Source organism: Carassius gibelio, chromosome A11 (assembly GCF_023724105.1).
Source record: "Carassius gibelio isolate Cgi1373 ecotype wild population from Czech Republic chromosome A11, carGib1.2-hapl.c, whole genome shotgun sequence".
Classification (NCBI taxonomy): Eukaryota; Metazoa; Chordata; class Actinopteri; order Cypriniformes; family Cyprinidae; genus Carassius; species Carassius gibelio.
In genome coordinates this window covers 13,699,836-13,722,235 of record NC_068381.1, presented here as the reverse complement: position 1 = coordinate 13,722,235, position 22,400 = coordinate 13,699,836, and the positions used below count along the sequence as shown (strand labels likewise).

Sequence of the window (22,400 nt, the reverse complement as noted above, 5' to 3'; positions counted from 1 at the left end):
TACAAGTAATATATATATATATATATATATATATATATATATATATATATATATATATATATATATATATATATATATATATATATATATATAATTTATTTATTTTACCTGGGGGGGGGGGGGGATCTAACCTTTACAAGAACATTTCATTATTTTTTAACCATACAAAAAAATAAACGTGTGCTTAGTAAATATAATTTATTTTGCAAGTATCCTCAATGTGAACAATAGCTTATTTTAATACATGATCAAATTAATGCATAACCTAATATATAATGTCAAGAAAAAAAACTGCATTTGTGTATTTTACACGTAAATCTTGGTATTGTGTATTATGTGTAAATTGTGCAGCGTGTTTATTGTGCTCCTGTACATTGCCTTATACTGTCAATGCTGGTAGACCACATGAGACCTACGTACACGTTGTAGTTTTGATAAAGAGATTTGATTTGACAGACTATGAATTAAAAGGTGTGCTACGAACAAATTATTCGATCTCTTGCAAAGACAGCGAATTCATCACACACGACTTATGTAAATGAAGGCGTAACGTCAGCCTACTCGTTAGGGATACGTGACGGTTATCTCTATGTGGTCCTCGGATGAGCTAAAAATAAATGCACAATATTTTTTTTAACGATATTGCTACTACTGCTCATCTCCTACTGGATGTCTATTTTTCGATCTGCGGGGGTTCATGTACTTGTAGTTTCTTTCCTTTCCAGCTCTGTGTAGATTACGCGTGTCGCCCGGATGGCAGGACTACATTACCCAGCAGCCCCTCGCGCGCATGGTTCGGGCAGGCTTCTTTAAGCTTTGGGAGTGTTTCCCATTTAAACAAACATAGCTAATGCTGAAGATGGCGGATGCGTAGAAGTGGCTTAAAGAAACTGGAGTGTTTCACTGGATACATTTACACCGGTAAGTGAACAGAATCACTTCTTCGCGATCCTACATGGATGTATTTAAGCCATTGTTTTGTCCGTGAAACAACGTTACGTGATGCCGGTTATTCAGAAGTACATTCTTGTCCACGGTGGGGATCTTGCCACCTAGTTATTCTGCCTTTGAGACAATAATCGTAGTAACACAGTGTTGCCAGAGACAACATTCTCCAGCATGTTTGTTTACTTTTCATAACAAGATCCGTTTGTGGATTTTTAAAGAAAATGCTTATGCGGTCGTGTTTATAGTTTGCCGTTAAGTAGTAGTAACACTGTTTTCTTAAGTTATTCAACATTTTGTAGCGTTTTGAATCCAGTCTGAATGTTTTGCGATATACAACAACCCGAAACCATTAAGTTATTTTTGTAATTGCAGTACTATTCCCGTTGTTGGTTTATGTAATATTAATAAGGTATGGACTTTTTGCTTTGTTTTAAATCTTTGACCAGCAGCAAGTTTGTTGACCAGTTTTTGGATCACTTGTTTACATGAGCTGAAGTTAGTTTAATATAATCTTAACCCTTTATCTTTCTCTATCACACAAACTTATTTTTATATTCTGACCTTTAATGAAAAACTTATTGACCTCAGACGATCTATTCAAATGTCTTGTGTGATTTATTACGAGGATGTTGTGTAGCTTTTAATGAAACAAACAACAAGATGGTTTCCTGGTTAATGACACAGAGGGTGGAGATTAAATGATCATAAAGAAATGAAAAACATAAAAACTGGGCATTATTTGCGGTGTTTTTATGCTTTTGCTTTGCTACCAACCCTCAACTGTGGTGTATTAATTAACTGAGACAACAGTTAAATGGTTAAAACAGTTAAAGTCAATGTAGACCACTTTAGCAATGCACAAGCCAGCAGGATAAGTTCCTGTGATAACTCTTATCTTCTAGATTTTTTTTAGCCATATTGCATATTTGTGCAGCTAAAATGTGATGCAGGTCGTACTGACTGTATTAGATGCTGTAATTATGTCTGTGTCTCAAACCCCCTGTGAACTCTCTACCCAGACAGTATTGTTGGACATGACAGGAGTGTTTTAAACGTGCATATTGCGAACACAGGAAGGTGAATGATTGTTATCGGAGTCAACAGACACTATTTTTAACACCCCCATTCTTTGCTCTTGCGATGTTAATTGCAACAATTTAGCCCGAGGTAGTCCGTGCACTGCAGCGCTGCTGGAAAGTTTGAGGAAGTTTGTCTGTATTCACAGCGATTCGTGTTATGTAGTGATCCAAATGCAGCAGTTTCTGAGCGAGGAGAGTTTGACCACATCCCACCGTTTCGAAAATATTCCCTGCCCATTTATAGAAACATCACAGAACCACATTTGTAGGACCAACATTTCCCTGAAATCCAGATATGCACTCATGCTGACATGTATAGACGCTGTGAAATATATATTGCTTGTTATTCGGCGATTGAAGGTAGACATGTAGATAACATGCTTGTGCTCTGACTGTTTAATAACATATTTTTAGAACTGTGACTGATTTGCTTTTATTGCCTCCACAGTGCAGTGAGAACTTCCTAATAATTATGTTATTAAATTTCAAAGCTGCAGCCTCTTTAGCCTGTAGTGCACTTATTCTGTGTATAAAAATAGTTTAATGTCAGTGTGTGTTTTTAAAGCAGTTCTGTAGTTGAATGGAGGAGAACAGAACAAGTGTTCTTCACAGCGGTGTATGTTGGTGCTCACACGCTATGGGACCCACGGATGCCCTGACTGCGTGTGGGAAAAGACCCTCTGAACTCTTCTTCACACTGGTCGCAGGCTGACCCCTCCTTCCCCCTTTATCTGTTTCTTTCTCCCCAGCTCCCTCTCTCTCACACGCCGAGCGTCAGGCTGCATTAACTATGAATCAATCTTGTGTTGAACGCTTTGACTGCAGATGGGGTTAAGAATTAAAGCATGCATAGATTCTCTGTCCTCGTCCATTTGTTGGCTCGGGTTTTATAACTCATTAACTTGGACACTCTCAAGGGGAAGAAAAAAAATGCTTGTGTGAAAGATTTCCTATGATTTTTGAAGAACCATCAGAGTTTTGATTCGAACATTTAAACATCTTGCATTTAGTCGTATTTGAATGTCCATTGTTGTGGTTAAAGGAATCATTAGTATTTTATTGTCTTTAACATTTTTAGGAATATCCTGACCACTCTTTTTAATAGAATGAGACTGAATCAGGACAACCGGTGGCAAAAGCACCACGAAGTATCATAAAAGTCGTCCATATGACATATTTTATGTGTTCTGAAGCATTGTGTGATGAACGGTCCAAAATGTAAGTTATTATTCACCGATAATCTTGCCATCTAGTGGCCGTTAAGTTTTATAAGTGTTTCTATATCTAGTTTTATTTTTGATTTACAATTACTAAAACTGAAATAATACTTCAGCTTAAACATGTATTTCTGTTAGCTGCCAAAGCAACATTTTTAATTAGAAGTTGTTTAATTTAGATCGTATTTTAGTTAAGTTAATCGTGTTAACAGTACATGTCTCATGACAGACACGGTTTGTTTCTGGATCACTCAGAGCAGTTTTGTGAACTGGATCAACCGTTTTGGTGGAATGATCCGACTCAAAAGAACAATTCATGCACAGTCACACATTTCAGAGATGCCTTCAGTTTTGGTCTGTTTATCATGCTTAACTATCATGTGACTTCAGAAGAAAGTCTTATGACCCACTTTTATGATACTTTTTAAACTTTTTTTTTTTTTTTTTTTTTCCTTTACAGCCCCAGTTTCCATTTACGTACACCCTTTGTGTTCCATGGTAGACGGAAAGTAATTAATTATTTTCGTTTATATATGAAATATTCCTAAATGTCTTGTCCATTATACATAAATGTTCTTTTTTGCCCAGATATTTTGTGGCTTCCTCATGGATGGCAGGATGTTGTGACAAGCAAAATGGCAGAATGACTAATGTGATTGTCGTCACCCTTCTGACACTTGTCTGATCGTCCCCGCGCGTTCTGCATTTATCTGTCCACAGTACTTGAAGTTGAAATGCTGCTGTGAGAGCGAAGAAAGGAAAACAGTGTGGTTGTGGGTGACGGTTATTTTCAGAGCAGGGAAAATGGTCCAGTTATATCATGTATCTGTGTGTTTGTTTTAAATGTAAGATTAATGGGGGGGGGGGGGGTATAATGTTGCTCCAAGGTGCTTGTGTTGGTGGCAGTGGGTTGAAACAAAAGCTTGATTGTTGGACTAATTGAAATGTGATAGCTTCGACTAATGGCTTTCTGCTCCGAGTAGTTAGCAGTAGGGATGTTTTAGATCTGTAAACTTTTAATAAATGTGGCGAGGCTGACCAAAATGAATGACTACATGTGGCGAGGTTGTGCAAAATAAATTGAAAAACGAACCACTTGGAACTTAGTGGATATTAATGATTTATTGCACCAGTCAGATCCTGAATGAAAACATTTTCAAGCCTAAATATTTTGGATTTGGATATTGTGCCATAATTTACGACACTAATTTGTAGTCCGTTGTAACTTTCCATTGTGTTAACTAGAGAAACAAGCAGAAAAGTGTTCCTGTGGCTCAGTGGTAGAGCATTGTGTTAGCAGTGCAAAAGGTTGTTGGTTCGATTCCCAAGGAACACAGGTACTGTTAAAAAGAAACGGATAGTCTGAATGCACTGTAAGTCGCTTTGGATAAAAGCGTCTGCTAAATGCATAAATGTAAAAGTAAAGTTAGTCCTTCTCAATCAAGTCCAGAGAGAGAAATACATTTAATTCCTTTCACTCTTCCTGTACACCTTTAGCGCGGTGAATGGATGCCAGATTGTGTGTCATGGAATAAATTTCCAGGGTTTCTTTCCGTTTACTCCACTCGTAAACCACATATTTTTAAGACACACAGACAAGAGCTCAACTGTGAAGGTTTGTCTTTCGCAAGTCAAAAATTCTGGCGAATCATTTGCAAACTTATGAGTCGTAATTAAGAGTCTCTGCATGGCATCTACATTTTACAGCTCTCTTCAGTGTCCTGTAGCACAAGTCAAATTTAAGAGGAATGTGTAAGTTGCATCCAGCTGTGGCTGCTTGTGTAAAGCTGTGTTGCCATGACGACACTCCTGCACGACTGGCTCAAGGTCGTTCAGGCGGTGACGATGAGCTGGATGTGCCTGGCGACGGCGTGTGCACGGTATGCACACATACACGGAAGGAAGCTCTGCGCAGTGCTGTGGGTGTCTGAAAGTGAAACTAGAAAATGCATGCAAAGGCCGTCTGTGCATAAAGACTTTCTCTTAAGATGGTGATAGGGCTTGAGAAGGAAAATATGGTGTTCGCTTTTTCATGTTCCCATTGCTGTTGTGCTTAATTTGTTGCATTTTCCAGCCCAGTTCAGATTTGTTGTAGTTTTCCTGTTGTTGCCGAGAAAAGTGGAGAGAAAGAGTGGGGAAAATGGCTAACGAGGTTAAAAGAGTGAAAAGTGTGCACTCCTCCTCTTTTTTTTTTTTTTCTCTCTAATTTTTTGGCTTTCTCGCCCTCTGCTGAAGAATGCTCGTAAAACGGGTTCACCTGAATAAGCTCATGGGAGGGTAAGGCCCTGGTCTGGTCTTGTTACCATTGTAAAAAGTTAGCAAGACTTGGTGTGTGTTTGTGTTGTATTTAGGGCCCTGTTGTATAATAGTAGAGAAAAGTTTTAAGTCATGAAGTAAATGTTACCAGATGTGTTCCCCAGCAGTTGAGCATAGAGAGGGGGGGGGGGGGGGGGGAGAGAGAGAGAAGTAGATGGAAAGAGAGAAAGTCAACTTTGGATGAACTTCTCATCTGCTTAGTGGCCACCTTGTTTTCATTTTGCCAGCATCCCCACCCCCCAATTTGACGAAAGTTTTGTGGAGTTACTCAGAATTCCAGACTTGCAAAACCCCACTGTAGTGTTGGAAAACGTTTACAATTGAACCGCATTCCTGTAGAATATTTACTCTATAATTAAAAGGATTAGCCTAGTTCACTGAAAAATTAATATGCTGTGATTTGTTTATTCACCTTTGTTCAAACCTGCAAGACTATTTTATCTGTGCAACACAAAAGAAGATATTTTGAAGAATGTCTAAGCGGTTCTTTACTATTTCCAAACCCGTAAATCACGTTTTCAGGTCTGACGTCAGCGAAACTAAGTGTCATTCGTTCTTGTTTGTCTCATGAAGGAGCACAACATGTCAGCTCTGAAATTCTTCAAAATTAGTAGTCGACAATGACTGTCTTTCTTCTGTGGAACACAAATAAGATATTTAAAAAAAGAAAAAGCATTTTTTGAGTAAACCATCCCTTTAAAAATCTGTCTGTCTGATACCTGCTCCAAAAAAGAAAGTAAATCAGGAACTTTAATTTCTGTACAAACAATGCCTTTAACTGTACATTACTCCAGGTGAGTGATTTATTTTAGTGCAGTTGTGAGTCATGGGACAATTTTGGGTCATTTTGTTCCTGTTGTGCTACATGACTAAAAGCAGTATATACACTACTGTTTAAAAGCATTAGATTGATCAAATGTGACCTTAAGGTTACGTTTTCATGACAACGGTGTAGTCAAATATAGAAATGTTTTTCCCTTGCATTTTTTAAAGGTTTCACGTATACACGACAACGTTTCCAAACATGTTCACGTTTACACACATCCGCGAAAATGGGCAAAAACGCTGTATTACTTATGCCAGGCCAGTAGTTGGCGCTTTCACCTTGTTAGTAAACAGTACCTGTAGGGAAGTGATGATTATGTGTTCTATATGATGCATCTCCGCTGTTGGTTGTAATATTGGTGAAGTAAATCCATACTTTGCTGAAGAAGCATTAGCCAACTCTTGAGCAGCAACAATTGTTGTGTATGTTTGTTCACGCTTGCCTTTAAAATTGACACATACTGTGCGTGTATACATACATAACACGTACTGCGTACGTGCATGACATCACAAATTTAAAAGATTCCTGTTTTGGGTGTTTACACAGAAACGATAACGGTGGCATTTTCAAAAATGTGAACTTTGAAACCCGATTTCAAAAATATGCGTTTTCAGTCCCAAAAACGCTGTTTTCGTGTAAACAAACAGCCAAAACGCATAAAAAGTTTTCCTGTTTTTGGCTGAAAACATTGTGTAAATGGCCCCGAAGACATTTATATATGTACAAAAGATTTCAATTTCCAAACAAATGCTGTTGTTTCTATTTATCAAGAAAAAAAAATCCTAAAAAAGACATCAAGCAACACAAATGTTTTCAACATCAATAATAATAGGAAATGTTTTTAGAGCAGCAAAATCAGCATATTACAATGCTTTCTGAATGATCATGTAAAGACTGTAGTAATGGCTGCTGAAAATTTAGCTGTCATCAAAAGATTAAATTACATTTTAAAATACAATAAAACGGAAAACAGTTAGCATATTTTATTTGTATTAATATAACACTATAACAGTTTTTACTGTATTTTTGATCAAGTAAATGCAGCTTTGGAGAGCATTACGCATTAAAACATTCTTACCGACCCTACAATTTTAAACACTGGTGCATCACAATTTAGTTATTTTTGCTGAAAATTGAACTTTAAAATTGTTATATATTACATAATCATGTTGCAATTATTTTTTTCTGATAATTTAGTCAAACAAAAGGCAAGATCTATAAAATAGTAGTAGTAGATTATATTAATTATAATTATTATAATAAATGCATAATACACTAAATATGACTGGATGAGCAATGTTATGGAACCACCCCTATGCAACACTGTAGTTTTTACATGGTCTCTGTTGTTCTTTCCTTATTATCTTCATACCCTAAAGCCTATTTGCATCCAATGCACCCCTCTTTCGCTATGTGTACTTCCATAGGCTTCAGCTTTCTTTTGTTCCAGAGGAGCATCACATCGTCCATAATCTCTCTGTGTCAGACTGATAATCTGATGATGTTGAAGGGACAACCCTGAATAGGATTTTAGCATTGCAGTGATTAAATCAAATGTAGAATACAAATGTGGCATCATCGCAGCTTTGCAGCAGAGCAGATGCACCTCACGCATCGGCCTCGACAAAAAATATTGCACCAGGTGGGGAAAGCAACGGTCTTTCCTTTTAATCACATCATTAATGTTTTAATTAGCCAGTGTCGCAGACATCGTTTGCTGTCAGGACCGGTCGCACACCTGAGACACGTCACACACTAAAAGGCGTGACAGACTGAATGGACACCACATTCTGCATTCTATGGTTGACCTGGCTGAAATGCGTATTTGCATAGAATATATTGAAGATTTCAATGTCAGTTCATATTAAGATGCTGGATTTAGATGTTTGAGCCACAGGATGTGGGAGGGTCTTATGGCTTTTGGTTTGAAATGCATGTCATTCTATTGGTTAGAGTCCAAGACTGTGTGGTAAAACGGATTACATACTGGTCTGTCTGCCTATTGCCATGGCTTCACTCTTGTTTGTGGCCTGTTGTCAAGGTGATTAGGCCAGTCGTAAGCGGGGAAAAGATGATGGGCGTGCTCTTCCCATTAGGAGGTCCATTTATCCAATGAACTATTAATAGAGAAGCTAGCAACTGCATTGGCCTTTTGTCATTCCTAATTTTTAATTAAATTTGTATAATGTATACACACTGCCAAAGTCATATATATATACCAGATCATATTGGCCTTCTTTACCTTTCATCCTTTGTGGTGTGCAAATGATGAATCAAAACCCTAATGCCAAGAATGCAGGTTGACGCTGTTTGGATGATCGATTGCATTAATTTCGCATCTTGACGGTTGTCATTTTCTTCGCAGGCATTTCAGTGGGTGGACTAATCCAATCTTTTGTCTTTAGTGTGGAGTACAAACTCTAAAGGTGGTGACAAATGGCAAACGTTTTACAGGAAGTGTCCCAACAGAGCTTGTACAACATTTGATATGAAGGGAAGTGCCACCATTGACTTTTATGTGATAATGTTTTTTTATCAGAGCTGTAACAATTCAGCCATTGTGGGGTTTCAAAAAGTGCTTAAAGCAACTAGTTTTGTGTATTCTTCTGACTTTGAAGTCCCCTACAGTCACTTGAGTTAACACAATCCACACATTTAACAGACTTTTATACCTACTCACGAAACTTACATACATCCAGAACCAACATTTATGGAAATAAATGGAAGCCATTTGTACCATCAGAATAAACTAATATTTAAAAGTAAAAAAAAAACTTGCATACGGTTCCTAAATTGAAGATGAATTGCTAACTTTAATCAACACAATCAGCTTTGAGACAGTGTTTTTTTTTTTTTAACTAAACCTGTTAAAAATTGCTTTTCTAATTAAAGTACAACTGAAATAATGTAGCCCTGAAACTTAAACATGAATTAGAAAATGAATAAGTTGAAATACAAACACTAAAAATAAACAAAAGCTAACTAAATAAATAAACTGAAAATATAAAAATGAATTTGGAATATTAATAAATGCTTTAATAATGTATAAATAGTACTAAAATAACAATGCTTACGATAAACAAAAAACACTGCACTTGATTCAAAACAAAAAACATCTCTCAACAACGTTTGATTCATCATAAATGCATTGGAATTTGGTGTTTCTGGTCTTAGTGCCACCCTATTAATATGGCTATTGGATAATTAACCTCAAAGTAAACTTAATTTGTTCTGCAGAACACAAAGAAATGTTCGGATCCAAATAACATTGGGCCCAGTTGACTTTCTTTTTTTTTCATTTTCATCTGTTTCACATAAGAAAGTCCATCATACAGGTTTGTAACAACATAAGGGTGAATAAAGGATGAACGGATTTTCTTTCTTGAGTGATCTATCCCGTTAACAAGATTTGTGATGTAAAAATCAATCCAGTTGATTGAAATGTACCAATATCTGCCATATATAGAGTGAATCGATCCACAATGATTTAGTCGTTCTGTCAGATGCTTGGAAATAAGAGCATGCGTCTTTTTTTGCCTAAGGAAAGTGCCTCAATTCTCTCTGACAGTTTGACTCATCACCTGAGCTTGTCTCCAATCAGCATCTGACCAAACAGTGTTCAGGATCAGTGCGTAGTGACCGATCTCTCACTCAGCACCCAGTGAGACACCATCAGCGCACTGCTGACCCCAGAGCAGGTCAGAGGTTATCTTTAAGAAAAGAGTTAGCCAACAAAAGCAACTGGCCTTTAACCCCACTCATTGTGCTCTTTAGAGCGCCGAAAACTAGCTGCCGCTTTGCTTAAGCAGGTCTAGATGTAGAATGCGCTGTTACAGGAAGTTTTCAGGTTTATTTATAGGTTTAGGTTTGTTTTGGTGTAACTTGAGTGAGGAAGGTCACAGCATAACTGTGGTATTTTTGCACTCATATGTAGGAGAATTTCACCTATTTCGACATTTTATGGCTGTATAAAAAAACTAAACAAGCTAGTACCATTTTTAAATGCATTTTGCGGCAAATTTTCTATCACACACCACTCTTTTTGAGAGTGACACACTTACTTTCTGATTTCCTTCTCTTTCGTCATTGAAGATTTAAGATGCTGATGTCTCCGATCAAATGTTTGATGTAGCTGTTACCGTTTGACTGGTTCCAGACCTTCCATTGTTTGAAGCTCAATTCATTTCAATGAAATAACTGTGGCTTGCCAATCAGCCAGCGGTTTTCTGCCAAGGTGACTAAGAGTGTAACCTTGACATATTCGGAAAAGCCTTTTGAACCTGACAGGGCTTCATCGAACGTATTGGCAGTTCAAACTCGATTAGATGGTTTTTATCTGCAATATTGGAGGCACTTTAGAGCGTTCCCCAGCCTTTGGCCTTTCTATTGTGCTCCCTGGGTGCTCTCTGTTGTCTCAGTGCTCATAAGTCATTTAAATATGCTTTTAATAGTGTTAGCCTACGTCGAGCTGGGGTTTAGCCTGTGTTGAGGCAGCATGTGGTGAGGGAGAGGAAAGAGAACCGGGAGAACAGAAGGGGTCACAGGCTGAGGTCAGCATGGGGCACTTAGCTCCCTTTACTATGAAAACTGCATAATTTGATTTGTGAATGAGGATGATGGAAGAGAAAAAAAGCATTTGGTATGTCCTCCAAGAGAACCAGCTGTTTACAAGACACAGATAAGGCCTGCTTTAGGCCAGTAAAGATTTGCCTCAGGATCTTTTTTTTTTCACTTTGGAGTACCAAACATTGTTTATTGTTCAAAATGTCCTTATATATATATATATATATATATATATATATATATATATATATATATATATATATATATATATATATATATATATATATATATATATATAAATACATATATATATATATATATAAATACATACATATAGTAAGAATTTTTGTGCTTACTATCCATGGTTATACCGTTAATTTTGTTTTATTTACTTTTAGAGCACACCGTTCATTCGAAAGTGAGACTTTTTATAATAACAAGGTGATCAATTATGATTTTGAGATAATTATTGCCAACACCTGGATAGATCTTGGTTCAGTTTAAGTAGATTCTTCTTCAGACATTTGTAATGGTCTGTATCAATACCACAAGGAAGATAGTAAGTAGTTTTCACCTTGTAGTTTTCACAACAGATTCATGTTTAAAGCATTACTTTATCATGAGCACTAAAACCCTTGCTTTAGCTCTGCTGAGTCATTCTGCTTTTAACAAGGTTTGAAATCCCACGTTCTACCAATTTCAAAACAAATCCAAGCGATGAGAAAGAAACGGACTAGTAAAAGAAAGGAGACTGGAGAGCGAAAGAGAGCAGCCATCCTCCTGCCAGTAGAATCCTTTTATAGAGGTCAGAGTTCAGCTGCTGTGCTGCTATTGGCTGAGGAAAGGTGAAATTAAAACCACTGTAAACTTTTGACCCTGCCGGAGCTGCGCAGGAACGCCCAGAACCAGTTTGGAGTGGAGCCTACGCTCTTCCTCTGTTTACTCGGAGAGAGAGAGAGAGAGAGAGGGAGAGGGAGGGCGAAAGAGCGGAGGCTGGAAAAAGAAATCCACACAGTCACCGTCTGGAATGAATAAGTTGTTCAACGGCGCAGGGCAGTCAACATGAGTTCAAGAAATAAAAAAACATTTATGAGAAAAAAAGAGAAATGATTTTAGGCTAAACAAGTTTCTCTCTCTTTTCTCCCTTCCTTCTGGGTTAAAAAAATCTTTGGTTGTTTTTCAGAGCGAAGCTGTGCTCTTTAAATGGGCTTTTTTATGAGGAAAATGAGGCCCTCCCTCTGCTTTTTCCATTTGCCCTCAGAGTGCTGTGTTTTTATGTGTTTGAAAGAGTCAGTGCTACGTTAGCTCACTGGGTAAAACAGAGGCTAGATGACCAGGCACATGTTCCCCTTCCACCCCTGTTCCCCTTTTCCGTCACTTTTGCAGTCTTTTTCTTTCCCTCCTTGCATTTTTACCCCCGTCAGGCTGCTGAAAGCCTCTCTGTCATAGATTAATGAATGAATTTGCATAGTACGGACTTTGTGTTCAAATAAAAAAAAATTTTTTTACCCCCATGCTTACTTGTTTTCCCTCGCTCTCTTTCCTGCGGAGGTGATTCTGTCAGCGTTTGTTGTATTTTTCCTGAACTCTGCAGTTTTTCCATTGTATTGTTGGTGAAGTGGGTGCGTGTGCCAGTTTCTTGAACGAAAGAGAAGGCGAACGCTCAAATGCTATCTCCGTCTCCTCCATAACCTAATACATTAAGATGTGTAATGTGTGCATGTGTTGATATTGCACAGCAGGAATGACTTACTATCTGGTGGTCTGTTACAGTAACACAGTTGGATTAACAGATTTATTGCTATGAACACAAAGTGGGCCTGTGGTGCATCCGTAAGCAAAACCGCATACACACTAGGGCTGCGCATTTAATCGGATTAAAAACGAAATCGCGATATGGCCTGGTGTGATATGGTATTATTAAACCTCAAAAAGCTGTAATTTAATTCAATAAATGTACAGTACAGAATGTGCTTCACAGTGAAGGAGAGTGCTCTGATCTGTCTCTAATCTAAACCTATTACTTGTTGTTCGTCCAAGCATATGTGGCTTGTAATATGGTGTTCATACTTTCTGCATTTCATTGGTTTCATAGAGGGTTATTATTGTATAATAATAATAATAATAATAATTAATCAACAACAATGTTATTTATATAAAGTTATATTAATATAAGATATATTCTTTGAAAAATGCAGAATTGTTTTATATTATTTAATTAAAATTTCAATAAATTAAATGTATGCATTTAGCAGACACTTTTATCCAAAATGACTTACAGTGCGTTCAAGCTATCATTGTTTACATAACATTACATAACATGTGTTCTCTGGGTATCGATGCCGCAACCTTTTGCGATGCTAACGCTGTGTTCTACCACTGAGCCACAGGATCACTAATTTATTGTTAAAATGGTATTACAATTTAAAGTTATTCTTTCATATTTTAATATATTTAAAAAACTCATTTAATCCGGTGATGGAAAATGTAATTTTCAGTAGTCGTTACTCCAGTCATGATGAATAAAAAGTTCAAAAGAACGTTTATTTGAAACTTTTGTGACATTACAAATGTCATATTTTAAAATAAAGTCCATTTAATTAACAATAATATCAACCATTTATTTTATTAATATATTATACAAGAAAAAAGGAGGACGATTACGATTTGATAGGACTGTGAAAAGTGGGCATTCGGTATTTGAACAAATTCGTTTTTGCACACCCTGTTGATCATGGTGGGAGTTGATGTGTAAGAGGCTGTTTACACGACAACGTTTTCAGCCAAAAACTGGAAACTTTTAATGCAATTTACCTGTTCGTTTACACAACAACAGTGTTTTGGGGATTGAAAACTTATATTTTAGAAATGGGTTTTGAAGTGCAAATTTTTGAAAATGCTACAGTTATAGTTTCTGTATAAACACCCAGAACGGGACTCATGAAAACGGTGACGTCATTCGCGTTCGTAGTATGTGTTATGTATTTATACATACACAGTACATGTCAGTTTTAAAGGCAAGCGCGAACAAACATAAACAACAATGTGCGAAGTACACGGTACTGTTGTTGCTGCTCAAGAGTTGGCTAATGCTTCTTCAACAAAGTGTGGATTTGCTTCACCAATATTACAACCAACAGCGGAGACGCATCATATATAAGAAATAATTATCACTTCCCTACAGGTACTGATTACTAACAAGGTGACAGTGCCAACTAATGGCCTGACATAAGTAATACAGCATTTTTGGGTGCTTTCGTGGATGTGTGTAAATGCAAATCTTTTTGAAAACTGGAAAAACTATTCCATTTTTGACTACATCGTTGTCATGTAAGCATAGTTTGTGTTATTACATGCCTTTTTACAAGCAGCCGAAATATATAATGTTGAATGTTTATTTTTGCATATTTGTTTATCAATAATTATCATATGACAGGTAAATCACAGTATTTAACATATTTAATCATATTATTGAATGAAATTCTGCACCTTAATATGCAAGTATTGCCACTGCCTCATATCTTGCTATAAAAATTAGGGGTGTCACGATTCTCCAAATCCTCGATTCGATTGCATTTTCGATTCTAAGCTCACGGTTCGATTCGATTCTCGATTTTTACATTTATTCTTTTTAAAGCACAGATTGTCATTTTTCAAACTAGACTTTTATGCAATATAATATCTGACCTTTGTTTGCAATGTACCATACTACATTGTCAAATTTAAAACTTTTATTAACAACATAATGTAACAATAACTTATATCTTTAGTCAATTGAAAACTTAAAATAAACTGCCATCCAGTTTCTCTTTTGTAAGTGCAGTCACAAAAGATGACATTCAAGTTCACAACAAAACAAACAAAAACAATAAAAAATGACTAAACTAACCTTCAAATATTATGATGTATCTATATAAAAGATTAAAGATAAAACACTTGTTAAACACTTCCCTGTCATTCATTTAGATTAGATTGAGATTGAGATTTATATATATATATATATATATATATATATATATATATATATATATATATATATATATATATATATATATTAGACAAAAATAAATTAAACAAGCAAAAGAAATGATTACTCACATGTATCTGGTCCACTGATGAAGTCATGGGTCAAGTCAAGTGAATTATTAATCATTTTCTAACAGGCGTCGAATACTGACTTTAGGAAAAGGGGAATAACCAATGACATTTGAGATAACAACTAAAACAGCAAGCCCCGCCCCACGACTGACAAAAACAAAATTGTTCGCGCGAGCAGAGGTGAGATGATCGGGCTCCCGTTTCTTCTCATCCGATTCAGTTTTCCTCTCGCGGAAGCCATATAGCGCGCGCGCCAGCATCGGTTGTATGCTCGGTTATTTTTGTCATTGATTTGCCGTCATACAACATGGGGGCGTGGCAGTCGAAGTTTGAGACTGTGACTTAATTTCGATCGATTTCGATTTAAAATCGAAATCGTGACACCCCTAATAAAAATGTAAATAGTTAGTTGGAAATAGTTAAGTCGAAAGTAACTGAAATGAAAAGTGATTAATCTGTGCTCATGCTTTGATTTGTGTTTTCAATTCATCCCCAAGACATCGGACCCCTTTTGCACTTTTTTCAGTGCTGGACAGTAAATATGTCCAGGTTTGGTGAACTGAATTGTGTGTCAGTATGCTTAAGCGAGTGTAACTGTGAAAAGCTTTTAGATGTCTGCACATGTACACACATGCTTGGCACATGTCTGCATGTCTGGGCTATTCGCTATTGTTCTCTCTCTTGCTTTTTCTCGTCCTCCTCCTCCAGTCATAACCACTCTCTGTCCCTTATTCTTGAGCTGTTTTCTTCTTCTTTCTCCCTCCCTCCTTCTCTTTTTGTTCTACCTCTGCTCATCTCTTACACTTGCTGTCTAGCTTGTCTCTGCTGCAGAATGGAGCCGTCCTGAGTGGTCATGTGGCGTCTATCGCGGAGAAAGAGAGCAACGGCCAGTAACTTGTGCCACCTCATCCTCCTCTTGTACCGTGTCTGAAAAGATTTAGCCACAGTTCATTTCCACAGTGTTTTCATCTTCGTTTTGAAAAGGCAGAGCGTGTGTGTGTGTGCCGTGTAGTCTGCAGAGGTTTTGTTGTGTATGTGTTTGTGTTTATTTAGTGAGTGTTTCACTGAGATCAGATTTCATGCTTTATTTTCAGGCTCTGCCAGAATGTGGTGGCTATTTTGGATCTGAGTCATTCTTCATATCCCTCTTCATCCATTCCTACAATTTACGTGCTCCATTCATCTGTTTTATTTATTTATTTTTTAATATGCATTGCATTCATATGGACATTTAACAGTTTCACTGATTTCACCATCTGATGTGTTTTAATATAGGGTGACTGCATGCACCCTATTCAGCAAAAGCATGGGCAGATCGTATGTATAGTATACTTGCCTGACCCTCAAGAAGCAGCTCCAGTTCAACATTCATGCAATTTGCTGACTATTATTTAATGTTAATATGATATTAAATTATGATATTAAGAAGACAAGTGAAAAATTACATAACACATGTTGTAAAATGACAACAATTTACATGTTGTTATAAAATCGCATTAATACATAAATTCAGTTCAAATGAAAATGAAGTTGATCAAATAAATGTGTAGTTTGCTGAAATACTGTAATTTTAAGTTATTAATGGTGAATAATGTTACAATTTGTTATTATTATTATTGTAATATAACATATATTACAGTAATACTTTAGACCTCCCCACAAAAAGAAAAAAAAGTGCAGCTAGAGTTGCCCTCTTTGAGGTGTGTGAATATGAAATGACATTTAAAGTAAACCTGTTTAATTCCATAATGTGGAATGTGTAATGCACAATTTGCTGTCTGGTGTCCTCTGACAGTCAGTGCGTGACTTATTTCTTGCATTTGCTTCACTGTAAGTGGTTTTAAAACATCTTCGGTTTTATAGAAAATGCCAAATGGAGTTTTTATGAGGTATTGAAAATAAGCAAATAAGTTCTTAAGCCTTAATGCCCGACTGAAGCGTGGTTTGTTAAATGGCTTGATGGCCCTTTTGTTGCACATGGAGGACTGAGAGTTGCAGGTGCCGCTGACATAATTATAAGTCTGTTTCTTTTCAATAATGTATTTCTTCTTTTAACTCGGTGCAATGGTTTTGAACGGCCCATTGAATCTGACTGCTGATATGTATGGTAAGGTGCTGAGGTGGACTGTGTGTTGTGTATGGGGCGACAGGAGGCAGTCCCATCAATAATGCAGGTTCTCTCTGTATGGGGTCAAGGCATGATGGGATATTAAGACGTTACCCTACTGGTCGTCAAGGAAACAGGCAGAGGAGACCACAACAATTGGGAGGGTGATTGTGGTTTTGTAGCATATATATATATATATATATATATATATATTTAAAATGCATGTGTAGAATTTTTTTGTCAGTAAATCTACAGTTTTTCATCTCTTTAATTTTCATTAAAGATTTTATAGTGTTATTAAGTGTTTAAAAAATAAGGTAGAATAAGAAATCATTATGAAATGTTAAGGAAATGGAGTCCTTCTTAAGACAGTGATAGAGATGATTGGTGGCGGTGAAATATAAAGTCCTCATGGAAAAACACAGACAGATTAGCTTCGAAGAGACCGAACAGAAGAACCGGTTCAACCTATGAGGTTGAATATGTAAATATGATTGCAAAGAGCCAGCAGGCATTTTCCAGGAAGAGGAAGTCGTGACGCAAAACTCGGTGTGTGTGGGAAGGCGCAAACAGGATGCCTGTTTTTGCTGCTTCCTGATTCGGATATTCTCGATAACTTTCCCATTAAAATAGCCATTATTCTCAGAAAGACTGGAAGTGGATCTTCGCTTTGAGATGCTCATCTGGTGCATTCTGTAAGAAGTCTTTGCAAGAGCTCCGCTATAATGAGCAGTGCTCTTGTATGTTTTTATCAGATATTCGGTTCACCTTTCGAACTTCTGAAAGATGTGGAATTGCATCACTGTAGAATGGAGCCATAATGTCCTTAGAACCGCCTTTGCATCTTGACTGTTAGATTGGAAACATCAGCGCAACATACAGACAGAAGTTTCACTTGATTCTGCCGTGGGCTTCTACATTCCACATCTCCTGCTTAATTAAAGGCGTATGTGAAGTACTCGTCCTTGGACTGAAGTTTTCTCACTCTTGCTCTTTTTGTCTCTTAGCATTTTGCTTTCAGCCATTGCGTTCATCTCCTCACATTCGCATTCACACTCATCCTCGGTCTTTCGTGCTCTCTTGAGGAGAATGTTGATGTGCCGGCTGGTTTTGTTGTAGTTGCACTCAGAGTATTGATGAAAATGGAACTGTACACTTTGAATGGAGTATTAAAATAACAGTTTAAATGATCATTTCTGTCATTTACGCTTTCATTCCTGCTGAACAAACCCTGCTAAACTAGTCTAAGCTTGTTCACTGGTCCTTCTTAAACCAGCCAACTGTCCAATTTAGGCTAGAAAACTAGGTTAGGACCGTTTTTTTATTTTTTTTCCAAACCCGTATGACCTGTAAATGACCGTTACGTTGAATATAATATGAACAAATAGGTACTGAGGCTGTTGAGCTTTGAAATGACATAAAAACTCCATAAAAAGGATCATAAAAATGGCCCATGAGTCTCATTCACTATGTTCAAGCAATAGTTTCATTTGAGGGACAGCCCAAATTTAAGTTATGCACTGACAGTTTGGGCCTCTGCATGTCCAACTCTCATTTCCTCACATGTATATTCTTTTATAAAACAAATATTTCAGTCCTAGATGTGGATTGGTCAGTTCAGTGTATAGTGTAAAGGTCATGGCTAAGAAATGCAGTGGAGAACTACAACCTCTTATCGTTACTTAAAACGTTGATCACTGTAAAAATAATATATTTTTATACACATTTAAGTATCTTTGCTTATGATCAGTGAAGGGAAAACAACATTTGGAATGATATGAAGGTAAGATAAATTTCAGTTTTGGGTGAACTATCTCTCTAATGACTTGACTTAAGATCTGAATGGTGCCTTGACCTTAACAGTCATGAATGGTTATATGTCTGTCATTTATCATTTGTTTAACTCCACTGCAGATTTCAAGGAGAAAGAAAGGGTGAAAGAGATCTAAAAGTAGAGAATCATTCTGCAGCATTTTTCCACTTTGTTGTAGGTTTGTGACAGACAGCCATACGTGTCAGCACAGGCAGTGCAGTATGGGCACAGTTGTGTAATGTCTCAAAGTCAGACTCAGGAATGATGAACTCATACTGAGAGTTTGTAGGTGACTGAGGGCAAACTAGGGATAGTTCACCCTGAAATTAAAATTGACATCATTGACCCTCATGTCGTTCCAACCCTGTATGTCTTTCATTTGTCCGTCCACTGACCCATTTTCGTGCTTAAGACAACGTAAAAGTAATCCAGTAGACTTGGAAATGGTAAACAAACAGAAGCTCAAATGTGCATGCTCGCTTGACGCATGAGAATAAACCTCATTGGTTCTTGTGGTGTCATGCAAGCTTGTTTGCACTTCTCTTTACTTTATTTGATGCACCATGTGCATTGATCAATGTTTATGTGAATAAAATCCCAAGTTAAAATACGTTTTTGTTAGGGCTGCGCGAGATTGAGAAAGAAATTACATTTCGATATTTTATTTTTCTGCGATATATATTGCAATATGAAATCGAATAAAAACATTTCTTACAAACAAAAATGGGGTGAGCACACTTACATTCTCATTTTAAATGATTTAAACATCGACAACATTGTGTAAATTGATTAATATGCGCGAGGGAGAGAGAGAAAGATGGCGCTGGTGTTGTTTGAAGACGGTGAGCGTGTGGCCGGGGCTCGCTCTCTCTCTCTCTCTCTCTCTCTCTCTCTCACTCGCGCTCTCTCTCTCTCTCTCTGCCCTGTTAAACTCACAGGACTTAAAATTTTAAAACCGCTGTGAAATTAATCCGCGAATCACATTCGTCAAGGGACTATCGTGGATTCGTACATCGCAATATCGATGCTTAAACGACACATCGTGCAGCCCTAGTTTTTGTAAACTAAGCAATTGTATCAATTTTGAAAACCTGGATTAAACGGCCCAATGCATATAGATTCCTTTTTACAATGTCTTTATGGACTTTGAAACAGAAAATTTTGTTTACACAGACTTCAAATGGTTGGACACAAATGATAAGAGAATATCATAGTAAATATTTGTTCAAAATGGTAAAAAAAAAAATATTGACGATTAAGAATAGTCTTATGGTTTGAGTATGTTTTTGAGTAAATGACAGAATTGTATTTTTTGGTACACTATCCCTTTAAATGAGAGGAAAAGGCTTTTTGCATGCATGTGTTCAGCAAGGGAAGGGGAAAAGACTGCAAGCCGATGGTCTGTGCTCTGAGATTTCCGCTGAACTCTGGGAGGGGTCAGGCGTGGGGCAAGGTCAGGGCTCTAAACAAACATACTCGCACACATGCACGCATACAGCAGAGGGTCTATGACCAGAGTGACAGAGACTGATAACAGCAGCAGAAGCTAGAGAGAATGAAAAGAGTGGAGACGGAAAGACAGCCATGTGTGCATTTACACACCGTGACTCTTTAAAAAAAACTGGACACTGAAGCCACACTTAAAAATGTATTACGTTCAGTGCCTTCCTTTAGATGATGAAATGTTAAATCAAATGCATACTGAACTAATTTGACATTTCTGAATCATTTTTGTGATTACTTAATCATTGTGACCTTAAGGTGATTTCTAGGTGAATGTATGAAGTAATTTTGCCTCAGGTTGACCCTGATGCGCTAGCAGAATAATCACAGGTGTAGTTTAATCCATTAACTATAGATATATTTCAGATAAAGCAAGCACTGTAGGCTTTGAGTATGCAGATTTCTTCAGATGTAGCAATAACATATTGTCACACTATATGGTTTCTGTTAAATGAATACATCAATTAAAAATACATTATAAAAATGCTAAAATCTGCACTCCAGTTCATCAGCTTGTCCAATGACTTTTTGAATTAATTTTTTTGAAATATTCAGTCAGAGATCCTTGTTTTTTCCGAGTAGGCAAAGGAGGCAGTGACTCCTCAGAATTGTTCCCCCAAAAAATTCATAATACAAAAATAAAATGCTGCCAATATTACAAAATATAATACTTAAAAGAGTATAAATCACTCGTTTTTCTAAAGAAGCACTGTCCAACAACAACACCAGCAGGTAAAGTTACATCGGGAGTCTCCGTCTCTCTCGTCTCCCCTGAGCCCATTGAGTTTTAACAAACCCCCTAAAGCGTAAGGTGGGCTTGGTTGGGGGGTAATTGAGAATGAATGGGGGAAAATCTCTTGAGAGGAGGCAATGCCATAAGTTCACAAATAAAATATCTTGTTAAAATTGTTACTGCCCCAAGTTATTATTTTGGAATAAATATAAAATGCTTAAAAACACTGACTTGATGAGATTCGTACTTGGCTTTAATAAACCGTATATTGATTACATTGTTAATGTATAAATATAAAATAGATTTTTTCCCTCCCTGGTAGTGTAATGTTTAAGTAATGTTTTTTTTTAACCAAGAATGTGTAACTGGGACATGAATTAACATTTGATAAAAAAAAAAAAAACAATTTCAGAACATCACCGCACACCACTGATCCACTGATATGTATATCATTTTTTTTTTTTTTTTTGATTGACTGAAAAGTTCCCACTTATAAGAGCCATTCATTTCAAGAATCAGACTACACTGGTTGGGCAGTTTGTTTTTTGATTTCCTAAAAAGAACTGGCTCATAAGAGTCCTGCATTCTGGGAATTGAACTACACCACTCATGGGTAATATTTTTTTTATTTACTTTTCAGAATTCACTAAAAAGTACCGGCTTATTAGAGTCATTCATTTCAGGAATTGGACTGTAGGATCTTGCAGTCAATATTAGGAAAGTTCAAAAGAAGCAATTTTAAAATCAATATTTTACCCAGCCCTGCCAGTGGCACAGAAATTATATTTCACCTTTCAAATAAATGCCACTTGGTTTGATATTTTGTATCTAATACAATGACATTCATACAAGTGTGGCTTATGTGTGATTAATATTTTGGGCCATCCATGTCTTTGCATACATAATCTTAAAAGGAAGCAGACATATTGAAAAGGACACTTCTAATAATAACAAACAAAACAAAAAAAGAACATGATCGCTGAGAACTGAGAAGTATCACTAAAGAGGAGGAAGTGTTGTCGTTGGTGAAGTGGGTGGAGCAATAATGGTAGAAGTAGGAAGAAACGTGTCATAATGAGACATGTGAAGGAAGAACATATCACTAACAGTAATTCAGATTCATTAGTCTGCTTTTTAATTAGATCATTTATACATTTCATTTACATGTTGTGCAGCGTACGGCTTCATGGATTGAGA

General features: G+C 36.8%; 1 protein-coding gene across 1 annotated transcript in view; it reads left to right on the top strand.

Annotated features, from left to right (window-relative positions):
• Window positions 1-758: 758 nt before the first annotated feature.
• The window catches only part of LOC128022405 (nuclear receptor coactivator 3), a 35,721-nt gene continuing 14,079 nt past the window's right edge, over window positions 759-22,400 (top strand). Inside the window, exon 1 of the mRNA XM_052609941.1 lies at window positions 759-921. The gene's annotated coding sequence lies outside the window, so the exon portion shown is untranslated. The remainder of the gene's footprint in view (window positions 922-22,400) is intronic.